The following is a 27,215-nucleotide window of genomic DNA, read 5'->3' as shown; positions in this document are numbered from 1 at the left end:
AGCTGCCTGCAATTCTTTGTGTAGGGTTCAGGCCTCATGGGCTTTTCTCTGTCCAGTTTGGCATGTTCATTGGTATCATCAATGTTCAGATCAAATTTGGGTATTCCGGCTCTTATAATCACCCCTGTTCTACAATGCTTCCTTGGCCTTAGGTGTGTGAGTGTTCTGCTGTGTCCTCTTGATAAGCTTCCATTTGGATATATTTCTGCTCCTTAAAGAGGACAGGAAAACAGTTAATCAAGAGAAAGTACAAATAATTCTAGTTCGGACCTGCTTTGGTTTTCTTGCATGAATGGTGTATACCTGTGTATTTAGTATGAGCATAGACTGATGTTTGCTTGCTGTTTCAAGATAGTCACTGAGAATGTAAGATATTTCCTTTATAGACCAAACAGAATTCAGATGAGGACTAGGAACTTACAACATGGGCAAAGCATACAGTTCAGCCAAGGATGCATACAATCTACAGGTATTAAGATTTTCTCGTGGAAAAAAAATCATTTCCAAGCAAGTGTGAGGTCAGAGCACATAGGGGGGTGCTCCACTTCTTACCTATGGAGAGCTTAACCAGAAACTGAGGCATAGGAAGAAAGCATATTATAAACATGTCCAAAAGGGAAGTCCATGGGGTCGTGCAGCTGAAAAACATAGAACCAAATTCTCTACTCTCAGCAGAGAAATCATGGCTGATAACTGGAAGCTAGGACAGTGTATGGCAATTATATTTATATTGACGTAATAATGTGATAATATTGTTGGTGGTAATTCCAGTTAATAGTTTATATGAGCCAGAGAAAGATGATGAAAATCTATTTATCATCTGCTGATCTGCCTGTCTGTTATCCATACGTCTATCCACCTACCCACCCATATATCCATCTGCCTGTCCATCTGTCCATCCATCCATCCATCCATCCATCCATCCATCCATCCATCCATCCATCCATCCATCCATTTATCATCAGTTCTTAGTGGATAAATCTAAATCTAGATTTTTACAGATCTCTGCTTAAAAATCTATATGCACATCTATTATCTAATTATCTCATCTGTCTATTATGTCTCTCTGTCTGTCTATATTTCCAGCCAACTAGCATCTATCACAGAGTTAATCAGGGTTCAGATCATGAACATGAAGGTAAAGAGCATGGAGTACACACCCCTGGGACTGGGAATGGTTTGAAATGAGGCTTTTCTGATTTTCCTTATGTTGCAAACATGACTTGTGAGGTTTTATCATTACAGTGAACATATTATTCCCTCCACACCTCCACACTGCCCTTTGTGCAAGTGATACAATCTGACAGGGGTGTATCTACCTCAAAGCACCCAGCACCAATTCTCTTGACTGATCATTACCTTCCACCCACACACACAGGAAGTACAAGATCACAGCTGAAGGTTTTGAGACTCAGTCATCCTGTCTAAATAGAGAAACTCCTTCCTTTCACAGGTGAGAGCCCAGAGAAAAAAGTAAGGAATCTAACTGGAAACACTGAGCAAAATAATGTTAAAGCTAGGGCAGAACCTGGGTAGTTCATACTAGACTTTTTATTCTGGTCCCTGAAGATACTGACACTGTTTAGAGACGTTTTCACTTGTCACAACAGGAGAAGAGCTACTGACATCTAACAGGGTGAAGTTGAAGATGTTGCAAAGATTCCTTCAAGCTACAGGAAAAGTTCTGACAATGAAAGATTCCACATCTGAAAGATTTCTGGTGTTGAGAAACCTTGTCTCATGCCATTGTGAAATCAGTCTCTTAGTGGATCTTGAAAATAATTTGGCATCATTACACTAGTTAAATGAAGTCAGCTAATGTGGAAAAGCTTTCCACAGCCACACAGTAGAAGTAAAGCTTGTGTCCTGAATCCACTGATACTCAGTTGTGACTAGTAGGATTCTCTGCCCCACTGCTCCTTCTAGACCTGTTTTGTTTTTTTTTTTCCACCCGCCTGTTCCCAAAGCTGCTTATGAAATAACCTCTCTGAGGCTTAATTTCAGTTACAATTGCCTGGCCAATGGCTAGGCCATGACTAACTCTCTCTCTCTCTCTCTCTCTCTCTCTCTCTCTCTCTCTCTCTCTCTAACTAACCTACTCTATTAGTTTATATTTTACCATGAAGCTCATGACTTGTTACCTCACATCTTGCTTCTTGGGTGGTTACATGGTATCTCTTTCAACTGCCTATTCTCTTTCTCTGTTCAAATTTTCTGCCTGGATTTACTCTGCTGAGCCATCGAACAAAACAGCTTTATTCATCAACCAATAAAGGCAACACATAACAGAAGGACATCCCATATCATTTCCCCTTATCTGTCTAAATAAAAAGAAAAGTTTTGAGCGGAGGCACCAGCACGCAGGCAAGTCCTGGCGGCAGAGGCACCGGCGTGCAGGCAGGCCCGGGTGGCGGAGGCACCGGCAGTCAGGCCCGGCAGGCAGGCCTAGGCAGCGGAAGCACCAGCACACAGACAGGCCCGGGCGGCGGAGGCACCAGCACGCAGGCAAGTCCGGGCGGCAGAGGCACCGGCGTGCAGGCGGGCCCGGGTGGCGGAGGCACCGACAGTCAGGCCCGGCAGGCAGGCCTAGGCGGCGGAAACAGCGGCGCACAGACAGTTCCGGGCGGCGGAGGCACCGGCAGGCAGGCCCGGGCGGCGGAGGCACTGGATACAGGATAGTGCGGGCAAGAAACAGTGAAGCCTGCACTGAGAACAGATTGCCCCGCTACAATTAAATCAAACCCAATAGATAGCATCGGTAAGAGGAGATGGGCAGACGCCAAGGCAAGAATTCACCCAACAATCTGAAAAACAACATGAAAACACCAGAACCCAATGATCTTACAACACAAGGACTTGAACACCCTATCACAGGAGAAGAGGAAAAAACTGACTTTTTGAAAGCAATAGAGTCCCTTAAACAACATGTAAAAAACGCCCTCATAGAAATGGATGAGAAGTATAACAAAAAGTTTGAAGAAATGAGTAAATACGTAAATGATACCCTGGGAAGCCAAGAAAAAACGATCAAACAGGTAATGGAAACAGTCCAAGAATTGAAAACTGAAATGGAAGCAAGGAAGAAAACACAAACTGAGGACCAGCTGGATATGGCAAATATAGGTCAATGAGCAGAGACTACAGAAACAAGCATAATCAATAGAATACAAGAGATAGAAGAAAGAATCTCAGATTCTGAAGACAACATAGAGAAAATAAACGGACTGATCAAAGAAAACACCAAAACCAACAAATTCTCATCACAAAACATTCAGGAAATATGGGACACAATAAAAAGACCAAACCTAAGAATAATAGGGATAGAAGAAGGAGAAGAGGCACAGCTCAAAGGTCCAGAAAACATTTTTAACAAAATTATGGAAGAAAACTTCCCCAACATAAAGAAAGATATTCCTTTGAATATTCAAGAAGCATACAGAACACCAAACAGACTGGATCAAAAAAAAACATCCCCTCGCCATATAATAATCAAAACACAAAATATACAGATTAAAGAAAGAATATTAAGAGCTGCAAAGGAAAAAGGCCAAGTAACTTATAAAGGTAAACCGATCAGACTTACACCTGACTTCTCTATGGAAACCATGAAAGCCAGAAGGTCCTGGATAGAGGTACTACAGAAACTAAGAGACCATGGATGCAAACCCAAACTACTATACCCAGCCAAGCTATCGTTCACTATCAATGGAGAAAACAAGACATTCCAGGATAAGAACAAATTTAAACAATACGTTGCCACAAATCCAGCCCTACAGAAAGTAATAGAAGGAAAATCACAACCCAAGGAATCCAACATTGCCAACACTGCCTACAATAACCCAGGCATCTAGCGACCCTTCAACAGCACAACTCAAAGAAGGGAGACACACAAACTCTTCTACCAAAAGCAGTAAGAATAACCGGAGTTAACAACCACTGGTCATTAATATCACTTAATATTAATGGTCTCAATTCACCAATAAAAAGGCACAGGCTAAGAGATTGGATACGAAAACAGGATCCAACAGTCTGCTGTTTGCAAGAAACTCATCTCAACCACAAAGACAGGCATCTACTCAGAGTAAAGGGTTGGGAAAAGGTTTTTCAAGCAAATGGTCCTAAGAAAAAAGCAGGTGTGGCCATACTAATTTCTAACAAAACTGACTTCAAACTAAAATCAATCAGAAGAGATCGACAGGGACACTTTATACTCATAACAGGAACGATTCAGCAGGATGAAGTCTCAATCCTGAATATCTATGCCCCTAATATAAAAGCACCCACTTATGTAAAAGAAATATTGCTAAAACTCAAGGCAGACATCAAATCACACACACTAGTAGTAGGAGACTTCAACACACTTCTCTCACCAATGGACAGGTCAATCAGACAGAAAACTAATAGAGAATTAAGAGAATTGTTGGAGGTAATGAATCAAATGGACTTAACAGACATCTATAGAACACTCCACCCAAATAGGAAAGAATACACCTTCTTCTCTGCAGCTCCATGGAACCTTCTCGAAAATTGACCACATACTTGGAAACAAAGGAAACCTCCACAGATACAAAAAAATATCAGTGTCCACCTGTGTCTTATCAGATCACCACGGATTAAAGTTAGAAGCCACCAACAAAGCTACCCCCAGAAAGCTGACAAACTCATGGAAACTGAACAGTCAACTACTGAACCACACCTGGGTCAAGGAAGAAATTAAGAAAGAAATTAAAGTCTTCCTTGAATTTAATGAAAACAAAGAGACAACATACTCAAATCTATGGGACACGATGAAAGCAGTGCTAAGAGGAAAGTTCATAGCACTAAGTGCCCACTTAAAGAAAACGGAGAAAGCATACATTGGGGACTTAACAGCACACCTGAAAGCTCTAGAAAAAAAAGAAGCAGACGCGCCCAGGAGGAGTAGAAGACTGGAAATAATCAAACTGAGGGCAGAAATCAACAAAATAGAAACACAGAAAACAGTCCAAAGAATCAATGAAACAAAAAGTTGGTTCTTGGAGAAAATCAACAAGATTGACAAACCCCTATCCAAACTAATTAAACGACAGAGAGAGAACACGCAAATAAATAAGATCAGAAATGAAAAGGGGGACATAACCACAGACACAGAGGAAATCCAGAGAATCATTAGATCTTACTACAAAAGCCTGTATGCCACAAAACTGGAAAATGCAAAAGAAATGGACACTTTTTTAGATAAGTACCATATACCAAACCTAAACCAAGACCAGGTGAACGATCTAAATAGACCTGTTAGTCGCAAAGAATTAGAAACAGTTATCAAAAATCTCCCTTCCAAAAAAAGCCCAGGGCCAGATGGTTTCAATGCAGAATTCTACCAGAACTTCCAAGAAGAGCTAATACCTATACTTCTTAATGTATTTCACAATATAGAAACAGAAGAGTCATTGCCAAATTCCTTTTATGAAGCTACAGTTACCCTGATACCAAAACCACACAAAGACCCAACCAAGAAAGAGAATTACAGGCCTATCTCACTCATGAACATCGACGCAAAAATTCTCAATAAAATACTGGCAAACCGAATCCAAGAACACATTAGAAAAGTTATCCATTATGATCAAGTAGGCTTCATTCCAGAGATGCAGGGCTGGTTCAACATACGCAAATCTATCAATGTAATCAACCATATAAATAAACTGAAAGAAAAAACCATATGATCATTTCATTAGATGCTGAAAAAGCATTCGACAAAATTCAACACTCCTTTATGATAAAGGTCTTGGAGAGATTAGGGATACAAGGGGCATACCTAAATATAATAAAAGCTATTTACAGCAAGCCGACAGCTAACATTAAATTAAATGGAGAAAAACTCAAAGCCATCCCACTAAAATCAGGAACACGACAAGGATGTCCACTCTCTCCATACCTCTTCAATATAGTGCTTGAAGTTCTAGCAATAGCAATAAGACAACATAAGGGGATCAAGGGGATCCATATTGGAAAGGAAGAAGTTAAGCTTTCATTATTTGCAGATGATATGATAGTATACATAACCGACCCCAAAAACTCTACCAAAGAACTCCTACAGCTGATAAACACCTTTGGTAATGTGGCAGGATACAAAATCAACTCCAAAAAATCAGTTGCCTTCCTATACACTAAGGATAAGGAAGCAGAGAGGGAAATCAGAGAAGCATCACCTTTCACGATAGCCACAAATAGCATAAAATACCTTGGGGTAACTCTGACCAAGGAAGTGAAAGATCTATTTGGCAAGAACTTTAAGTCTTTGAAGAAAGAAATTGAAGAGGATACCAGAAAATGGAAGGACCTCCCTTGCTCTTGGATTGGGAGGATCAACATAGTAAAAATGGCAATTCTACCAAAAGCAATCTATAGATTCAACGCAATCCCCATCAAAATCCCATCAAAATTCTTCACAGATCTGGAGAAGACAATAATCAACTTTATATGGAAAAACAAAAAACCCAGGATAGCCAAAACAATCTTATACAATAAAGGATTGTCTGGAGGCATTACCATCCCTGACTTCAAACTCTATTACAGAGCTACAGTACTGAAAATGGCTTGGTACTGGCATAAAAACAGAGAAGTCGACCAATGGAATAGAATAGAAGACCCTGACTTTAGCCCACAAACCTATGAACACCTGATTTTCGATAAAGGAGCTAAAAGTATACAATGGAAAAAAGAGAGCATCTTCAACAAATTGTGCTGGCAAAACTGGAAGTCAATCTGTAGAAGAATGAAAATAGATCCATATATATCACCATGCACAAAACTCAAGTCCAAATGGATTAAAGACCTCAATATCAGTCCAAACACACTGAATCTGATAGAAGAGAAAGTGGGAAGTACTCTACAACACATGGGCACAGGAGAACACTTCCTACGTACAACCCCAGCAGCACAAACACTAAGGACATCATTGAATAAATGGGACCTCCTGAGACTGAGAAGCTTCTGTAAAGCAAAGGACACTGTCACTAAGACAGAAAGGCAACCCACTGACTGGGAGAAGATCTTCACCAACCCCGCAACTGACAAAGGTCTGATATCCAAAATATACAAAGAACTCAAGAAATTAGACCGTAAAAGGTTAATCAATCCAATTATAAAATGGGGCACTGAGCTGAACAGAGACTTTTCAACAGAAGAAGTTCAAATGGCCAAAAGTCACTTAAGATCATGCTCAACTTCCTTAGCAATCAGGGAAATGCAAATCAAGACAACATTAAGATACCATCTTACACCGGTCAGAATGGCTAAAATCAAAAACACCAATGATAGCCTCTGCTGGAGAGGTTGTGGAGAAAGGGGCACTCTCATCCATTGCTGGTGGGAATGCAAACTTGTGCAACCACTTTGGAAAGCAGTGTGGCGGTTTCTCAGGAAAGTCGGGTTCAACCTACCTCTTGACCCAGCAATACCACTATTGGGAATATACCCAAGAGATGCCCAAACATACAACAAAAGTATATGCTCAACTATGTTCATAGCAGCATTGTTTGTAATTGCCAGAACCTGGAAACAACCTAGATGTCCTTCAATGGAAGAATGGATGAAGAAAGTATGGAATATATACATATTAGAGTACTACTCAGCAGTAAAAAACAATGACTTCTTGAATTTTGCATACAAATGGACGGAAATTGAAAACACTATCCTGAGTGAGGTAAGCCAGACCCAAAAAGAGGAACATGGGATGTACTCACTCATATTTGGTTTCTAGCCATAAATAAAGGACATTGAGACTGTAATTTGTGACTCTAGAGAAGCTAAATAAGAAGGTGAACCCCAAGAAAAACATATAAGCATCCCCCTGAATATTAACCTTCATCAGGCGATGAAAGAAGACAGAGACAGAGACCAACATTGGAGCACTGGACTGAAGTCTCACGATCCAAAGGAGGAGCAGAAGGAGAGTGAGCACGAGCAAGGAACTCAGGACGGCAAGGGGTGCACCCACACACTGAGGCAATGGGGATGATCTATCGGGAACTCACCAAGGCCAGCTGGCCGGGGACTGAAAAAGCATGGGACAAAACCGGTCTCGCTGAACATAATGGACAATGAGGACTACTGAGAACTGAAGAACAATGGCAATGGGTTCTTGATCCTATTGCATGTAATGGCTTTGTGGGAGCCCAGGTAGTTTGGATGCTCACCTTAATAGACCTGGATGGAGGTGGGTGGTCCTTGGACCTCCCACAGGGCAGAGAAACCTGCTTACTCTTTGGGCTGAGGAGGAAGGAAGACTTGATTGGGGGAGGGGGAGGGAATGGGAGGTGGTGGCGGGGAAGAGGCAGAAATCTTTAATAATTAAATTAATTAATTAATAAAAAAAATCAGCAAGAAAAAAAAAGAAATGTTTGTGCCTACAATAAGAAATGAACTATCTGAAAGAAGAAATCCTAAAACCTAGCTGGGATCCAGAAAACAGACTCTCAGGCTCTCAGGTCAGTCTCTCCTTCATCTGTGTTTGCTCAGTCTGTAAACTTGGCCTTTTCATGTGGTTGGTCTGACTGTTAAACAGAGAGAGACTGATGAGTTTGGAGTTCCGGGATCATGAGGATAAAGCTTTATAATCAAGTCTTTTGCAGGGGACCTCTGTCCCTATCAAGTTTTTCAAATTGTAATTCAATATTAAATGTATGCTAAAGAGGGCTATGAGGTGGATCAGAGGGGAGAGGCACTTGCAGCTAAGCCTGGCCGTCTGAATTTGATCCCTGGGACCCACAAGGTAGGAGAAGAGAACAGACTCGTGCAAGTTGTCCTCCCCTTCTCACTGGAATGTGGTGCATATAAACAGTGTTCGTACCATCAACAACACAAACCCGTGTAGGAAACCTACTTTTTCATGTTACCTCTCTTTTGCTCCACTACCAAACTCATCCATTCCCACGGAATAAAATTTAAACCTGCCTGCCAAAGCATGCAAGGCTTTTCCCCAAGTCATTTGACCCTTTACGTCCCCCCTGCAGCAACCTGTACAAACACTTGTCACAGAAGCATTTGCCCAGTGCAAGACCCTCAGAGTCAGCCACAGAGTGGGTTTGAAATCCCCGCTCAAAGACGTGGCTTACCTTCAGTCTAGCGGGATGGCTTAGTACATAGAGGAACTTGCTACCAGGCCTGACAATCTGCATTTTATTCCCAGGATCCACATGATAGAAGGAGACAACCAATTCTTGTAAGTTGTCCTTTGACCTTTGTATACTGTAAATGTGAGCGCATGCACAAACACACGTAGATACACAGACAATAAATAGCTGCAATTAAAAAAAAAAAAGAAAAGTTTTAACTTTAATATAGTAAAATTACATATAACAAAACAGTTATCAAGCAAGAATTACAGCTATAATATTTAGTCTATTTTTATTAGACAAAAATTAAAGAAAATATTTTATCATCCATCTTGTCTTTGTAAGTCTAAAATTTCGTACCTAATTTATCTTTTATTATAAGTAAGGAAAACTATAACTAACTGTCTTCAACTACATCAAAGACCCCTGTAAACAGGAAGTACACTGAAAGCAACTTCCAAAACTCTAGAACTGACAGAAACATCTCATAGCCTGGACAGTAACCCAAAGTTCTTCTGTAATGTATCAGCCTACAAGCTTATAGTATCTGGCAGACTTTCCCATCAAGCAGGGAATTTGAAAAGCCTACCATTGATTCCCTGTCTCTAGCTTCAGCATAAATCAGGTATATAGACAGTATCTGATGGTGTATAAAGAGATGCCACTCCACAATACCCAGAGGAAGTAGTCCTAACCACAGTTACATGGAAATTATCAGTATTTTACATCTGAAGGGATGCCTTGGCTTTGGGAGAAGCACCATCACATATGAACTACATAGTTACCTACAGTGCATATTACTCATCATGTACCAAGATCTGAGGATTCAGTAACTAAGACATGGCCCTGCTCTGTTACTGTAGATGGAGGCTTCTTGTTCATTTCCTGGCTTCCCAGACCCAAAATAATTACACAAATACTATATTAGTAAAACACTGCTTGGTCAATAGCTTAGACTTCTTATTAAGTAACTCTTACATCTTAAAATATTCCATTGCTATTACTCTATGTATCATCACGAGGTTGTGGCATACCAGCAAGGTTCCAGTGGTCTCCTGTGGGTGTCTTTCTCCTTTGGCACCTACATGGAGACTCTTTGACTCAGCCTTCTTTCTCCCAGCATTCAGTTTAGTTTTAGCTCTGTTCTGTCCTGCCACAGACACAAAGCTGCTTCTTATTAACCAATGGTAATAAAACATATCCAAAACATACAGAGGGGAATTCCACATCATGTTATCACATTTATCCAGAAATAAACATACTCTTTGTGTCCCAAACATAGATGATTTAATGCTTGAGACTGCTCTGCATACAAGTGAACTTATTTTGTTTAACTTTTTACCTTGAGTACAGCCAAATAACTTCTCTGTACATTTCATTTGTTTCATGTCCAAACTGGGGAAAATAATGATGCCTACCACATAGAATTGTGCTAAGGATTAAAATATAAAACTTCAGGTAGTGGGAATATCAAGTAGAAACAAGAACAATACTGTCTTACGTAGTTACAATTATCAGACAGGAACCTTGGGTCTATATCTTGCTTTATTTAACTAACAACAATGCCCGTTTTGTCAAGTTACTATACTATTCTGGGTCTTGGCTGAATGATTATTATAGGCTATCTTCTAATGGGCTATACCCCAAATCAAGTAACTTTGAAGAGACTCTGGGCATATCACAATCCATTTCTTTTGGAGCTTGACTAATACAATGAGTGTGCTAATTCAACCCACATCCTCGCACTCCTAGTCTTAACCTAAGTGAGCATGACTAGATCTGTGTGTTTTAGCTGAGCAAAGATAATAGCAATGCTACAATGAGCCAGGTTTATGAGCTGCCCACTGCCTGCCCCTGGCTGCTTAGGATGTGTATCAGTGTCAGCCTGCACTGATCATGAACAAAGAGAGAAGATGGTAGTGGTTTTATTTTTAACGAAGTGACTCATCCTCCCTCTGGTTGTGAGTTGTTCCAAGCAGAGGAAGAGAGCAGGGATGTAAGAAGTAAGTTCAGGACACATTTACACCATTGGGAACCAACGACAGGAGATGCAATAGAATCTTGTTTAGCTTGATCTGCCCTGGAAAAGATGTCTAACCCAAAGAGATTAGATTCAAAGGGAAGGAAGATCACTGTAGCTAGTAAATGCCAATGATAATTAGAACCCCAACAAGGGGTAGGAGAAAGTATCAATCAATGTAATATGTAATTAAGGACAGGAATGTCCTGAATCTTGTTTCCAAATGCTGGCTTCAATCAGAAGCTTTTATACCAGGTTTAGCATAGTCATAAGGGACCATGGACCCCCCCCCCCCACCCCATGTACTTGTAGCTTTCTTGTCTATTTACACAACAGTGGTTCTGCTTGCATGTACTTCACTGATTAACATCTCAAGAGTTAGAGTAATTATTGGGTCCTGATAATGTGCCAGGAATTGCACTAAACACTCAATAATTGTGAAGTCATTGAGCTCTACAGCAACCTTATGAAATATTTATAGCGACTATTGCCATGTCACACTTTATGAAACAGAGGCTTAAAGCCAAGGTAAATCATTTGCCCCAAGTCAGAGGGCTAATAAGCAGTTTTGCCAGGGCTGGAAACCAGGCCTGTCTGTCTGCAGAGCCCATTTCCTTAACCACAATGCTCTGCAGCTCTTCATGCTGGGTTTCCATGAAAGCTTTCATTTTCCGAAAGTGTTCCATGGTTATTTTAAAAGAAATAAAATAAAAGTTTGAAAGTGACAGATTAGATGTTCTGAGATCTCCCCTAACTCTAAATGTACAGCTTTGCTGCATTTTCAGAAGGAAAATCTTAGAGGCTATGTAACTGGGGTTTGTGGGGAAGGCAATGGGCAGCTTCTGGGATAATAATAGTAGCTAATATCTGAGAGCTTAATAAGCCACACCATGCTCTAAATCCTTCACTCACATTAGCTCGTTTAATTCCAGCACCAACTTTCTTCAATGAGTGCTATTATAATCCCCATTTCTGTATAAGGAAACATTACAATGAGGTTATCACTCATTCAAGGTCATGCAAATACAAGGTAAAAGACCAGTGTGTATCTTTGTCCCTGTGCTATACTGAGATGCCTTAATCTGGGAGAAAATGACTTTCCTTAATATCAGCATTTATATTTCAACACCAGGCCAATGCAAATTTATGTAAATACACATGCATTTCAGCTGCTACCCTGGTATTGGTGCCAACTTCCCCTCAGGGATGTCAATGTAGCAAAATTTGGCCATTGTCACTGATTTGAACAACCAAATTAGTAGACATTTCCTTGATTCTCTATATTTCTGACTTGGAAGCAATAAATGTATTCAAATAGTTTGTGCCTATACATGTTTAATTTTCTACCTTCTTTCTCGGGTTTTCAAATGTGGTTACCTGATAACTCATTTAGAATGAGACCCTGATACCTTGCTTCTATCTACTTTCGCCTTTTCACATGCTTTGCTTTGGGGTTTTGCTGCAGTCCTGCAGGAGGGCCAATCAAAGGATAGCACGCCCTCTACATGGAGAGAGTGAAGAGGTTTGTTCAGGCTCCCACTGAAGTTTTTTTCAGATGCCTTCTACAGCCTTTTTACCATTGGTTTTTGGTAATGGTGTTATATGCTTTCTTCACTAGATACAGGGAATCTAGCAACCAGTTTGACACACAGTGAGAAAATGAAATAAATTGGCACGTCTGTCTTTTTTAGTTTTCCTTTATTTTTATTTTATGTGTATGGATCCTTTGCCAGCATGTGTGTCTGTGCACTGTTTGTCTGGTGCCTCTGGAGGTCAGAAGAGGACATCAGATACCTTGGGACAGAAGTGGCATACAGTTAGGAAGCACTATGTGAGTTTTAAATATAGAACTTGTAACTTCTGGAAAGAACCATTGTGCCATCTATCCGTCCCCATGCCTGTCCTTTTGAAAAACAGACACTTGGATTGTAGTTGTAGCTTAAATGGTAGCGTGAGGGTCTAGCATGCGTAGAGCCTGGCTTTATCTGTAGCACAGCACAAATCAGGTGTGCATTCCTGTCATCCCAGTACAGTGAAGGTAGAGATAGGAGGATCAGAGACTCCAAGGTTATCTTTGACTACAATGAGAATTCTAAGCTAGCCTGAGCTACCTGGAGAGAGCTGGTTACCACAAACAGACATATACCTAACAAGACTGGTGCTCTAATATAAAAAGAGAAAAAATGAAATCTACTGATTTATTGTTATTTCAGGCAGGCGTGTCCTGTGCTTTGGACAGCCTTACTATATAATTTGTAACCTGTGTGGGGCCATTTGAGAACATAAAAGGGTATTTTTAATATGACATTAGGATAACCATTATACACTTAGAAAATCTTGAGGAAACCTTGGAGCATGATTGCCTTGGCTAAAAAGTGAGCCCTCAATTTTTACGCACAATAGATATGCACCGTAGGTGGCTTTCTTTTTGATATGGTCCTTAGGTAAAACATGCCCAGGGTCATATAACAGATACACGGCAAATCTGTCTGTCTGATTCTAAAAGCTTGAATTGCAGTAGGTATCACAGGTGGGGACTCGACATTCTAGCCACACAAGCGTTGACCATAAAAGTTGCTTAGTTGTCAAGCCTTTCTGCTCCGCATTGTGCTGCCAGCCATTGTCCTTAATCCTGGGAACTCCGGTGGCATGTGATGACTGTTCTACCCCAGCAGAGGGCAGTGTTGCCATATCGGCCCAAGGCAGAGGCTACAGGAAACAGGAAGGAGGCCTGGATTGAGCAGGCCTAGTGGCCTGGCTCAGCCTCCCGGGAACAGCCAGCATCACAAGGCTGCCTCAAAACCAGCTGCTTTCTGGCTCCCATCCTCTGAATCCTCACCACGGATAAATCTGCTGTCCCCACCACCTGTCTAGTGGTTCCCATGATACCACACCTGAACAAATTCGAGAAGTGTGTGCCACCTAGGGTACAAAGAGGCCCAGGGAGGGTTTCCAGATTGAAAATAGAACTGTTGCCATTTTCTTATTTGCTCAGAAGTATTCTGGAGCTGGGAGTGCTGTTGACATACTTGTTACCACTTAATCTTTAATAAGGAATCATTTTCATGGGGGAGCTGAGTTCTGGATCCTTGCCAGTTTAGATAATTATATTCCACCAGAAGTCTAAAGCTGCTAAGGCAGAATTCATTTTTCCACTTAGAGTGAGAAGTCTCGAAGATGGAGGTTTGGTGTGTGTGTGTGTGTGTGTGTGTGTGTGAGAGAGAGAGAGAGAGAGAGAGAGAGAGAGAGAGAGAGAGAGAGAGAGAATCAAAATGGTCTGTGGGAAAGAGAGACCAATGTTTCATGAGGTTAAACAAACCTCAAAGAGTCATCACATAGCAGATTTTTTTTTTTTTTGATGTTGTTTCCTTTGGGCTTATACATAGTGAGATTCATTTGTAGTTTTTGTCTGTAAGTAGGAATTCAATTTTTGCTCTTTTTAAAAAGGCACCTGATTTACAAGGGGTGTGAAACAAAGCAGAAAATGATAAGAGGAGGGGAAAATAACAATTCAGATGAAAAGAAAAATGCGTATAGAAAAAAATCCTTTTAACAGTTTCTCTCGTCTAAAGTGGTTAGGACAGCATTTTTATATTAAGTTCAGCATTTTGTCAGAAGGGGATGAAAATGTCCTGTGATCCTCAGCTAAGAATTGAGGGTGATTTTATATCCTCCTGCTGGCACAGATCGTAATCAACCAGAAAACTTCAAAATGACAGATAAACAAAAGACATCTTTATTCTCTAAGGCTCATTAGGTCAGACCAAGACTGCGAAGCATTGGAAAATGAGGTGCGAGAAATAGGCAAGCTACAGAAGTTATTTTGGGGTAATTCCTCTCTCCCTACTGCCCCATCCTGCCCTGTTCTCTCTCAGGTTTCCAGGGGCCTGATTCCTACAAGGAAGTGGGAGAAATTGAAGGTGAGGGTGAAGCTCAAGGGTCCATAGGAGAAGAAGCTCACGTACTGGCTCATGTCACTCATTCGCCCCAGCTTTCAGGGACACATGGAATATCAAGCTGAGCTTCATCTCTTCTTCCCAGCTCAGTACTTCTGCTCCTCAGCCTCATAATGGCGAAATGTGTATCGGCGTAAAATGAAGGCAGACAGAAATTGTAATAATATATACAGCTTTGATTGGGAAATAGACTTACAGAACCAGAGGTTCCAGCAGAGAACAGGAAAGCAGAAGGGGTGGCGGGGAGCAAGCCCTCAATCTTTATAAGTAAAAAATATCCTCGGGAGACCCCACCCTACAAGTAAGGTGATTGGCTGGGTCTCCCCTACAAAAATGGCTCCTATTCATAGGTGTGTAAGATTAGAGACCTCAAATAAGAAGAAGTTTCTTCCTCTCTCTTTCTGGCTGTCTTTCAGTTCTACCCCCCACTTTCCATCCTTCTTCTTACCCTCTACTTCTTCTTTCTCTGCCTCCTCTCTCTTCACAGTAGTTCCTCCCAATTCTCATATCTTTGACCCCCTAAATAAAATCTCTTCAACTCATCATTCTTATTTATTTTGTTTTATGTGTGTGAGTGATTTGTTTGCATGTATAAATACATATCACATGGAGGCCTGGTACCTATGGAGATCAGAAGATGGCATTGAATCCCCTGGGATGAAAGGGTAAGTGGTTGTGAACTATCATGTAGGTGCTGCAAGCTGAATCTAGGTTTTTTCAAGAGCAGCAACTCTTCTTAACCACTGAGCCATTGCTTCATGGCCCCCTGTCAACTCATTCTTAACAGCACAAATTCTCTTCTAAGTTTTTCAAAAGCTGGTTTGTACCTACAGGACAAGCTTTCCATCTTAAGTTAGTGTCCAATATTCTTCATGGAAGGGCTTCTGTCTGCTTTCCAAACTTCTGTTAGCCTCAGTGACACACTAATACCTGTTTTCCAATCTTACAATAACTCAGTTATTAGTAAACACATTATCCTCTATGTCTCTATGTTTTCCTACCTCTTTGCCTATATTAATTATCTTACTTAGGGTTCCTATTGGTGTGGTAAAATGCCATGACAAAAGTAACCTGGGGAAAAGCAAGCTTATTTCATCTTTTCTCTCCATGTAACAGTCCCCCAATAAGGAAAGTCAAGACAGGAACTCAAGCCGGGCAGAAACTTGGAAGCAAGAGCTGTTGCATAGACCACGAGGAGAGATGCTTACTGGCTTGTTCCCATGGCTTCCTCAATTTGCTTTCTTATACTACTCAGTATCACCAGTCCTCCCACAATAAGTTGATACCTCACACATCAATCATCAGTCAAGAAAAGGCAGCATAGGCTTGCCCACTGGCCAATCTGCTATAAGCATTTTCTCAAATATGGTTTTCTCTTCCCAAATGACTCTAACTCCTGTCAAGTTGACAAAACTAGCCAGCACACTCCAGATTCCCAACTTCCATCTACTTACCTTGTATCAGCTTGAGGACTCTGTTCTCTTGAGGGAGGCACTTCACACATCTGCTTTAAATGGACATAAACCCTCTTTGCTTGTGAACTTCTCCCAAACTTTACAAGCAACACATGTTTGGTATTGGCATAATACTTAGCATTTTGAAAGCCACATTTTATCTTTCCTCCTATGTGTGCAGTCTGCTAGTACAAGGAATAATCTTCATTCTACACACAGATTAATCCAATGCTTTTTGTATGGCAAGTTTTAAAAGGCAATTTTCTGCACAGATTAATGAGTACTTTTAAGACTCTGTGATTGAAGGAGTGAATCAAAGTTTCATGGATGCATGAATAAATAACTTTGTGCATGGGTGAATAAATGAATTCCTGTACTTATGCATTCAAATAGATCTTGGGAGGCCACTATGCAAATTAACCCAGGAATAGATGAATGCTTGTATGCATAAATGAATAAAAACATACATATACGAATCTGTGAATGAATGACCAAATACTTGGATTTCCGATTCTTGAAAATGTTTCTCAGTGAGTGGTTGACTAAGGTATTACTGTACATACCTCGGAAAATCTGTGAATTTTCCCTAGAACCTTGAATATAGAGCTAGAGAGATGTCTCAGTGGTTAAGAACACTGGTTGCTCTTCCAGAGGTCCTAGCTTTAATTCCCGGAATGTTCATAACAACTCACAACCATTTGTAATTCCAGTTCCAAGGAACTCTATGACATTTTATCACCTCTCTGAGCACTGTATGTGTGTGGTAAAGCCATACACACAGGTAAAATACTTTCAAACATAGAATGAAAATGATAAAAAATTAACCCTGAATATAATGGTTATATCCAACAAATACATTATCCTTCTGTATTGGCTCTTCAGATGGTGCTGGCCTATTTTTGCACTAAAATGTTTAGACTGGTCACAACTACGTAAGAAATGGTAAATGACTTATTGAGCCTTCTTCTTCCACATCCCGTATTCCACTTCTTATACATGCTTTCCTTTTTGATTTTGGTATTCAGCATTATGCACTGAGGACTGTGTTTGACATTCCAAACCAAGGCTTTCCATTATGCTTTACAGTTACAGCTGCCATTTCCCTGGGGAGAAAGTGAGTGATCCACTTGTGTTTGTAAAATATTGGCATTTCCGTATTTGTATCTGTGTGGCCAAATTCTGTTGGTTTTTTCTTAATTCACAATGAGATTATCTGTACTCTAACTTGTTCGAGGATTTCATTGTGAATCAAATGAGAGCCGGAACTTCTCAGAGGCACACTCACAGTATCTGTTTTTTTTTATATATAGACATGCTATCTAGTCATTTATCTTCAGTCTCTGCTAGCAAAGAAATACTTCTTGGTCCATGGCTTATTTTCCTTGAGTTACAAGTTAATACTTTGTTCCTTGCCTATAAAGAAGGTTGATAGGAAAACTGCCCAGTAGGAAAACAAAACAAAACAAAATAAACATATCTGCATTATTTTTTTTTTCTGAAAAGGTGAAAACAAATTTGAATCTCCTTTTTAACGCACTGGTCCTTAAATTTTCAATTCATGTGATAGAAGTATTCAAGATAACTAGTAGGCTATATCAAGAAACTAAAGAGTATGTGATCCATTTTCTGTATTTATGTCAATGTCTAAATGGAAAAATACAGTGGAGTCAATAATTGATGTGGGGCATGTCTGCTGCATGGATTATGAGTGTGAGATTGAAGACATCACGGTTTCCGTCGCTCATTCTTCCCTGCTTTATGTTTCTTAATGGAAACCACCTCTTTGGGAGCCATATTTGGTCCAGGCACAGAGTTAAACAACTGCTAGTGATCTCCTTTATCCTCAGGATCAAATTATGGTGAGTTTGTTGGTGTAGCCATAGTGTCTAGTTCTCAAATGCCCTTAGATTGTTTCAGTGGTTTGGTTCACCAACTAGCAAATATCAAGAGCAGATTTGCAGTGTTGCTAAACAATGCAGACACTCAAGAGTGTCACTTAAACAGAATCACATGAAATTGTGTTTTAATCTTGATGATGATAATGATGGTGATGAAAAAGGTGACAGTGGTGATGATAGCAAAAATGATGATGCTGGTGACAGAAATATAGTAGTCACTATTAAGATGGCCAAATGTAGTCTGCCACTGCCTGATCCCACGTGGTGCTTGATTTCAACCTAGGGGATTGTGAACATAAGAAAAAAGATATTGTTATAGGAGAAAAAGCTGGTTTATACTGATAGTCAAATTGGCACTTGAGCAGCGTACTGTTTTGGAATGAGGCTTAAACATCTAAGACAATATAAGCATATTCTCCTATAAATATATAGGCATCTTACTGTGAGATACTCAGCCATAGACAGAAGTAACATGAATATATATTTTTAGTTACAGACTTGGTTTGTCTCTAAGAAGGCAAAATATACTTAGATGAGAACACTACTAACCTTCTAATCTGGTGGACATGATCAATTCAATGCCCTGTTTGCACGACGATTGGCTACCAAAGGAACTGGCAGAAGGGGAAGCATGAGAAGCACGCTGTCGTGTTGTTACTCTTGTTAAGCATGTATTATCTACTATTCTGTCTAATAATCACATAATCCTGATAGCTGTACCTTTAGGCAGATCATAGTTAAATCACTTGGCCCTGTGAGGCTAGACCTTTTCCATGGTACTTTTGCCTTTTCATAATGTGATTCATGAGCCAAGTGAGCAACATTACCCAGAATTCTGCAAGCATCTAAACGATGGATGTGTTTAGGCTTATCTTAGACCAGAATGAGAATCTGCATTTTAACATTAATATTTTGATGTAAGAACTGAAATTAGAAAAACTTCACTCATGCTATATTGCACTGGTCCCCTCACACACCTTTCTCTTTCCCCAGAAAGCAGAATCACTCGTTGTGGTAATAGCAAGAACAGAAGTCTGATTTGTATTTGGGAACTCCCAAGAGTCTACCAATCAAGTGTCTGAATACAGCTTTCCTCCTGGGTTGGAAGCCTGCAGTCCAAGGTTCCTGGGGCCACAAGATACTTGGTATATTTAGATTAGTTGCCCTTATTGGAAATGCAATCCGAAAGATTTACCCTAACTTCTTTCTGCAGTTCAAGGAGAAGTTGTGAATCTGAGGAGCTTTACCCAGTGTGTCTGATGTATCATCTTCAAGTTTCTTTCTCTTGGCTCTTCTGCTCTAGTCTGTGAGTCACTCCGTTGAGTTTTCAGTTATTCTATATTTCAGCTCTAGAAATATCTTTTGCTTCCTTTTAAGTTTTCAGGAACTTCATTGGTATTCATAGTGTTCTTACCTATATTTGCATCTTTATTTAGTTTATTGCTGTTTTAGATTGCCAGGGAGGAGGTATTTACTGCAGCATTAGTGAAATGACTATTCATGTTGAGAAAGTCATGCTGGGTATTGTGGAACAGCGTCAAGTTCCCATGACTAGAGAGGCCATAAACTTAAGGGATACAATTAACTGCTTTCATTTTGCTCAATGGAAATGTAGCCCAACTTCCTCCTATTTATGTTAATACCCATAGACGAGTGCTGTCTTCTGCTTGGGTCATAGTTTTGACAAGGGATGGCTGAGTGATTAACCATATTGCTCACTCTGAGTCTCAGGGAACATGTGAAGAAAGGGCAGGGGCAATGTCTGAGGCAGAAAAGGATGACCTCATAAACTCACAACTTCTGCAATAGCCTTCATAGACCTGTACAAGACTGAGACTGCCACCTTTCAGTAACAGTTTCATGAAGGGTTTAAGGAGCTCTGCCGAGGAACTAATGGGAGTTGGAGGCTGCCAGGGGAGTGGAAGCCACTGTCTTCAGTGATGTAGCCTTGAGAAGTTACGCATGTTCCAGTGGATCGCTTCACAACTGTACTCAAAGGAGCAGCTCTGATTAATCCCAGTGGGACTCAAAGCAAAATGGTAAACAAAGCAAATGACAGGGAAGGAAGTGAGGACTTGGGGTGTCCTAAGGGAAGATGGAGGCATGAGTATGATCATAAGTGTATAGAAGTACCAGAGAATAATAGAAAAAAATAACCTTCATAGTCTAATACTCCTGTTCCCTAATCATACATGAAATCTGTTTTTACCCACTCTAAAAAGAAAGCATTTGTTTAAAAGTTGTTTTAATGTCTTTGTTGGTGGAGTTGGCAGGAGGTCCTCTCCAGGGACAGTCTTGCTGAGCTCTATGCTTCCCTCCCCCACACTTTTGAATGCTCCATACCTCCCTGTTTCTTTGTGTGACTTTTGTTCTACTTGTTGTAAACATGACGTTTTGAACATAATTGCATAATATGTCTGGAAATCAATTTTTTTTTAGTTCTCAGAGTTTGCTGTTTCAGAATATTTTTTGTTTTTTGTTTTTTTTTTTGTTTGTTTGTTTGTTTTTGGACAGTTGTAAGATCAGCCTGCAGTGTAACCTTAAGACCTTCTCGGGCCTTTTTAAAGCCCATTCCTTTCCCTGGGCATGTGTAGCCCTTTAAAAACTATTCTATAGGCAGGGCTTATTTCTGGGAAAGGCTATTTCTCCTTCTCCTTGCAGTCATTAGTTGCCTGTAGTTCTTTGTTTAGATATTTGACCCTGAAAGTTTTTCTTCCTTCAATGTTAGTATATCTATAGATATTGCCATTGTTCCAGGCTTGGTCATGCAGCCATTGCTAAAAAGACTGCGTAACAGTAGACTTCCAGGTGTTCTGAATCTTACATTCCCCTCCCCCTATTGCCCATCCTACCTACCCCAGTTCCATGATGTTCCGTGTAGCCAATGCAGAGTGATCTGCCTTGAAATCTTTTACTAACAAAAACCAAAAACAGACTCAGCAGGTTGCATTTATATACATCTAGACACACATGTGTGTGTACATGCACACACACAGCAATAATAATAATCAGATTAAGATAGGATATCAGTTTGAGAGTTGGGAGCATGGTATAGTTTCTATATAGATATATAGAAAATTATCTGAGAGGATATGAAAGGTGAAAGGGAGAAAGAAAGTGGTGTAATCTTGTTTTAACTAAAAACATTAAAAGGTACACCAATTCTTCACATTGCCCAGTAGTCACTTCAGGTAGAAGAGGGTCTTGCAGGAATGGAAGGAAGGGTGACAGCAGTAACTCGTGACCTCTCCATCTCTACCACTGTGAACAGAGCAGAAATTAGTGATCACTGCATAAATTGCTGATATTTGGAAGAAAGAATGCTTTTTGCTTTCCTGACTACTACAAGGAGTAAGTGCACAGCTGGCAGACACAGGCAGTGGCTACTATGAAAAGAGCTAAAATTGACCAAAATTAACCATAATTTTCCATCCAGCCTTCCTTCTCCTGGAAGTTACAAGCTTTCAATCAAGTCAGGATTCTCAAACATCTATCTTTAGTGAAGAGATTCTGCCTGTGCAGTTGTCTAGATATGGAGACAGACTGCTGGTGCTTCCTCCCCCCTCATTCCTCAGAACCCCACAACTGTCTTTTGAAAACATAAAAATCAAATCAAAGAAGTGTCATTAATGGCAGCATATCCAAATAATACAAATTTCAATTCCAAAATTTCAGAAAACTTTTTCTCATTCTGATGTCTATTATTTAACATGGTTTACATCTCCAACAGTGATTAATGGTCACCCCTACTCTAAGACTATTTATAAGAGCTGAGGAGACTGTGTCAAATCAAAGTATTTTCAAATATAAATTGAATTAACCTAGTGGCATCAGATTAAGAGATAAATAGAAGTCATTCTTGAAGGAAAGGAGGAGATAGAATGAATGAATTAAGAGTTAAACAGAACTGAATGCAAATAAGAGATGTCATAGGTTATGAGATGCCTCAGTATCTATGCAAGCATCAGGACCTGATTTCCATTCCTTAGAACATATATAAAAACTGCCTAAGATGGTTTTTATCAATAATCATAGTGCTTGGGCTATGGACACAGAAAGATCCAGTTTTAGTGAGATACCCTGTCTCAAAAATAAGGTGAAAAGCAATTAAGGAAGAGATCTGCCATTGACTTCTGACCTCTGCATGTATGTGAACACATGGGCACCAGGATACACAAATTAAGTCATATTTATGGTGCAAAATACATTCAAGATCCTGGAAAGTCATTGCTCTGGTGCTGTGGCTAGTGAAAACTATTGTAGAATGTTTTTATGTGTATGATATACCATTGCTTCAAAACAGCCAAGAGAAAGTATAGGGTAGTAGACACTAGTTTATTTAAAATGTCAAGAACAATGGCACTGGGTTTTGATCCTACTGCACGTACTGGCTTTGTGGGAGCCTAGGCAGTTTGGATGCTCACCTTACTAGACCTGGAAGGAGGTAGGAGGTCCTTGGACTTCCCACAGGGCAAGGGAATCCTGACTGCTCTTTGGGCTGATGAGGGAGGGGGACTTGATTGGGGGAGAGGGAGGGAAATGGGAGGCGGTGGCGGGGAGGAGGCAGAAATCTTTAATAATTAAATAAAAAAAAGAAAAAAAATAAAATGTATTATTTCAAGACAGCATTCCTGAAAAAATTATTCCACTCTAATAAAGCATGTTTAATTACAGTAGAGACTGTGATGACAGCATAATCTCATGGTAAAAGAAGACCTGTGGTTGATATATATATGTGATCCGGACACCATTTTTTCACACACAGCACCGTATGGAATTGAACAGACAATGACTATGACATTACAGAAGTCTAATTGGCAAGGTGCAGATTCTCTCCATGCTTCAGATATATTCTGGCTGATAAGAGTGTTTAAACATTAATTTACAATTATGCAAATATATGCATATGATATGCTAATTTAAAAGGGATTTTTAAGAGAACAGAATTCCAAAAATACAATTGTTCTAAACAGAGTATGTTTTAGACACTCTGTAAACTGTATCTTGGCATTTTCTTGTCTACCTTTCTCTTTTTCGGTGTCTACACACTACTTTGTTTTTAATCTTTGTCAAAATGTTTTCTAGTGTGGACTTTCATTTGAATTTAGAGGTCAGGAAACTATGAAATTTTATAAACTGTATACATGGATATAAATGAATGTTTTTAGGGGGAGAAATTATCTCATACACACAGGGATATGTGAGATTATCTTCTTCTCTTCTTCCCCGGTGATGAAAAATATTAATGTTACTTGAATGGAATAGTGTACAATGAGAGAAACCTTGTGTTTTAAAAATAGTATAAACATCCATTTAATCCTAACTCCATAAATCTATTAAACTAATTCTGAAATTTTTATGCCTTAAACTATTTTTTAAAATGATACCTACCCTGCAGAGTTGTTTAGTTCTTGTCAGAGAAAATTTGTTCAGAAAATAATGGGGTTATTGTTATGATTGATCTTGGATGCATATTTCTAGCCCAAAGAGATCCTGTCATATCCTTTGAAGGCACTTGAAAGATTTTCCTTTCATCATATAATCTGCAACTTATTTCTGTAACCATATACCTTGTCACCCATCTATACTTGCTTTTGTTCATCCCTGAATTTCTTTACCACTTGACTAATTAATGGGAAAGTTTTCAGCATTCCTTCATCATTCAGACAGATAGTTAACCCCAAACCATTTATGAAAAATGAACACAAGCCTCGGGTTATTAAAAACTCTTCCTGGTGTTTAACCATGGTTGGAGATGATTAAGTTTGATCTTTGTTAGTACAGTGGTTCAGAACCATCAGATGTAGTGCCTGGCTTGGATGAAGCCTTGTCCTTTATTATTACAGTAAAACCAACTTTCATTGAATTTTCCTTCAAATGAATTTCCAATCAAAAATTTCAATGACTTTTCCTTTCTTTTTGACCATAACACCACAGAATTAATGTTCTCTTTCAAATTGGCAATTCATTGTATGAAATATGGTTTAACTCAGACCTCTGTTCAAATAGTTTCATCTAAAATATTTTAGATGAAGGAAAATTCAATGAACCACTGTACTCGGGATTTATTTGTGCTCATGGTTTCACAGATTTCAGTCTCTGATTAAATGGTTCCCCTGCTTTTAGGACCAACACAAGGAAGAAATATCATGGTGGAAGAAAATGGTGGAGGGAGGGAGAAAGGGAGGGAAGGAGAAAGGGAGGGAGGGAGAGAGGGAGGAAAGGAGGAAAGGAGGAAGGGAGAGAGAGAGAAAGAGAGAGAGAGAGAGAGAGAGAGAGAGAGAGAGAGAGAGAGAGAGAGAGAGAGAGAGAACATGCACTTGAGTATCAGGAATTAGGCATACCCTTTCAAGGCATGAATCTGATGATCTTCCAACCAGAATACTGTCTGTATTCCATCAACTCCAATATCATCAAGTTATGAATACATCAGTGTATTAATACACTGATAAATCGAAGTTCTTATAATCTGACCACTTTTAAAATTTCACTTCTGAAAAAGTCTTGGGATCTGAATCTTTGACACATGGGTCTGTAAATGGTACTTCATATTCAAAACACAAGTGTTCATATTTCACATTAGTAATGGTTGGCTATTGCACTAGCATTAATATGTTCTAGGATATAATATACATAGGAATTCTTTAAATCTTGTCTGGCATCATCTATATTTCCTGACTTCAAGATTACTCCTCAGTATTCAGATAAAACCACAAATCATGACAGCAAATATGAAATCCAAAGTTGCACATTATGTTATGCAGGACCTATTTCAAAAACCAAATGTGATACATTTGTTAAACCATACTAAAGCTCATAGCTTGGGATGAAAGCTAGGTGAAGGGAGGAGAAAAGGAGGCAGCTTCTTTTATGTTTGTAGTCAAATGTTACTCTTAAGTCAGTGACATTTAACCTTAGCTGGATACTGGAATCACCTGCCAATCGTTAAAGATACACTTTCTGGGACTCGCCTCCAAAGATTTGGATTTAACCGTTCTAGAGTACAATCTTGCAAACAGAAGGGAGACTATTTGGAAAAAAGCAGAGAGTCAGAGGAAGTGGTGGCAAACAAGGCTATAGGACATCAATATGATTAAAATATATACCCATCTGCAATTCCAAAACAAACCCTTTGTTTTGTATAATTAATAAATGCTAATAAAGTAATACAAAAGGTGCTTAAAATTTTCTCCAAATGATTCTGGTGTGGACGCTTTATTGAATCCACTCCTTCCAGCTACTTTTATGGTATCAAAATGATAAATTTCTGAAGGAGTACTTATTGATCCATAATACTCCTAAGAGTTGCTTCAGATCTTGTTAAAGTGGTGACTCTGACTTAACAGCCCTGAGTTAGGGCCTAAGATTCTGATTTTTTACAAACTCCTTAGTACTTCTGATATTGCCACCTTACACATTGAGCTTTCAGCACGAGTGCCCTAGAGATGTTATCGAGAGAGATAAGGAAACTAGCTGATAGACTAGACTGGAGTGAAAGGCAAGGATAATAGGACCATCATTTTCAGGAACAAACTGTTATTACTCATGTGACCCTAATGCAGGAGTATATTACAAAAGCTTTGGACTACTCATCTGCTTTGATGCAATTAGCAACCCACTTTCTAAGGTGCAGTAAAAGTGATAGTGGTTTAAGACAACCCTTCCCAATAATGTTTAAAATGCAAAGAGGATTGTAAAAGAAGACCCATCTCTGCCTTTTGGACATTTCTTCCATCTTCTAATCAGTCCATCTTGTATGCTCTTTGTCCAAAAGTTTCTCCACTGTCATTTTCTCATCACAGTTATTAGCTATCTCATTTTATCATCTCATCAACTGAACTGTTTATGCTGCTTCTAGTTTATTTGATGACAAGATGTTCTGCACAACACATATTTATTCTCATGTAGAGAAATTCTTAGTAACTTCAGCTAAGTTCTCCAATGGTTCTTCTATCCTAAAAGATAAAGCAAAAAATTGAGGAGATTTTTAGGTAATAATCAGTCCCTGCACATTGTATAGGTGGTATCACAGTTCTCTTGAACTTGATTTTATCCCCTATATACTACACATGATTTCACACTTCTGCTTATTTATTCATTAATTTGTGTGTTCATAGAGTCAAGAAGCAAAACATCTGACATAGATTTATACTATAGTGAGCAGCTACCAGGGAGTGTCAAGGAAGACTTCTTAGGGGACATGAAATATGAACTGCATCTTCAAGGAACATCGATTTTTCACTTGGACATATCAACTGTAGTCAAACTGACAGTAAGTATAAACTCACGGAAGCACAAAAAGTTTACATACTTTCTTTTTAAGTAAAGATTCATTATGGAGTATACTATGGGCTAGAAGAACAGTATGTGGACTAGAAGCTTAGGAAGAAACATTATAAAGTCCATGAGATGGAGAACTCTGGAGGATTTTGTGCTGATGGAACTATATTAAGGCTTATCCTTGACCACCTTTGGATATTTGCCTTTGTTGTTATCTTTCAACATCATATTTTCTTCCTTCACTTTTACATAATGAAGTTCTATTCATTCTTTAATGCTTTACTTGAAATAACCTGTCCAAGCCAGAAAACAGTCTTTCTTTCTGCACTTTGGACTCAAATTACTTTGATGATGTATTTCTTTGGCTCAAAGTTAAGATATTTGAACAGTAAATATTATGTTTTATTTGTCATCCAGATTTTCTCCACGCACACATTAGATGCTCAACACATAGATGTAAAATTGAATTAGATAGAATCATTTTAAAAAGTCAAAACCATCTGTCATGACTT

Source organism: Chionomys nivalis, chromosome 11 (assembly GCF_950005125.1).
Source record: "Chionomys nivalis chromosome 11, mChiNiv1.1, whole genome shotgun sequence".
In the NCBI taxonomy this organism is placed as follows: Eukaryota; Metazoa; Chordata; class Mammalia; order Rodentia; family Cricetidae; genus Chionomys; species Chionomys nivalis.
The sequence above is the reverse complement of the archived record's forward strand: the minus strand, read 5'-3'. Positions refer to the sequence as shown.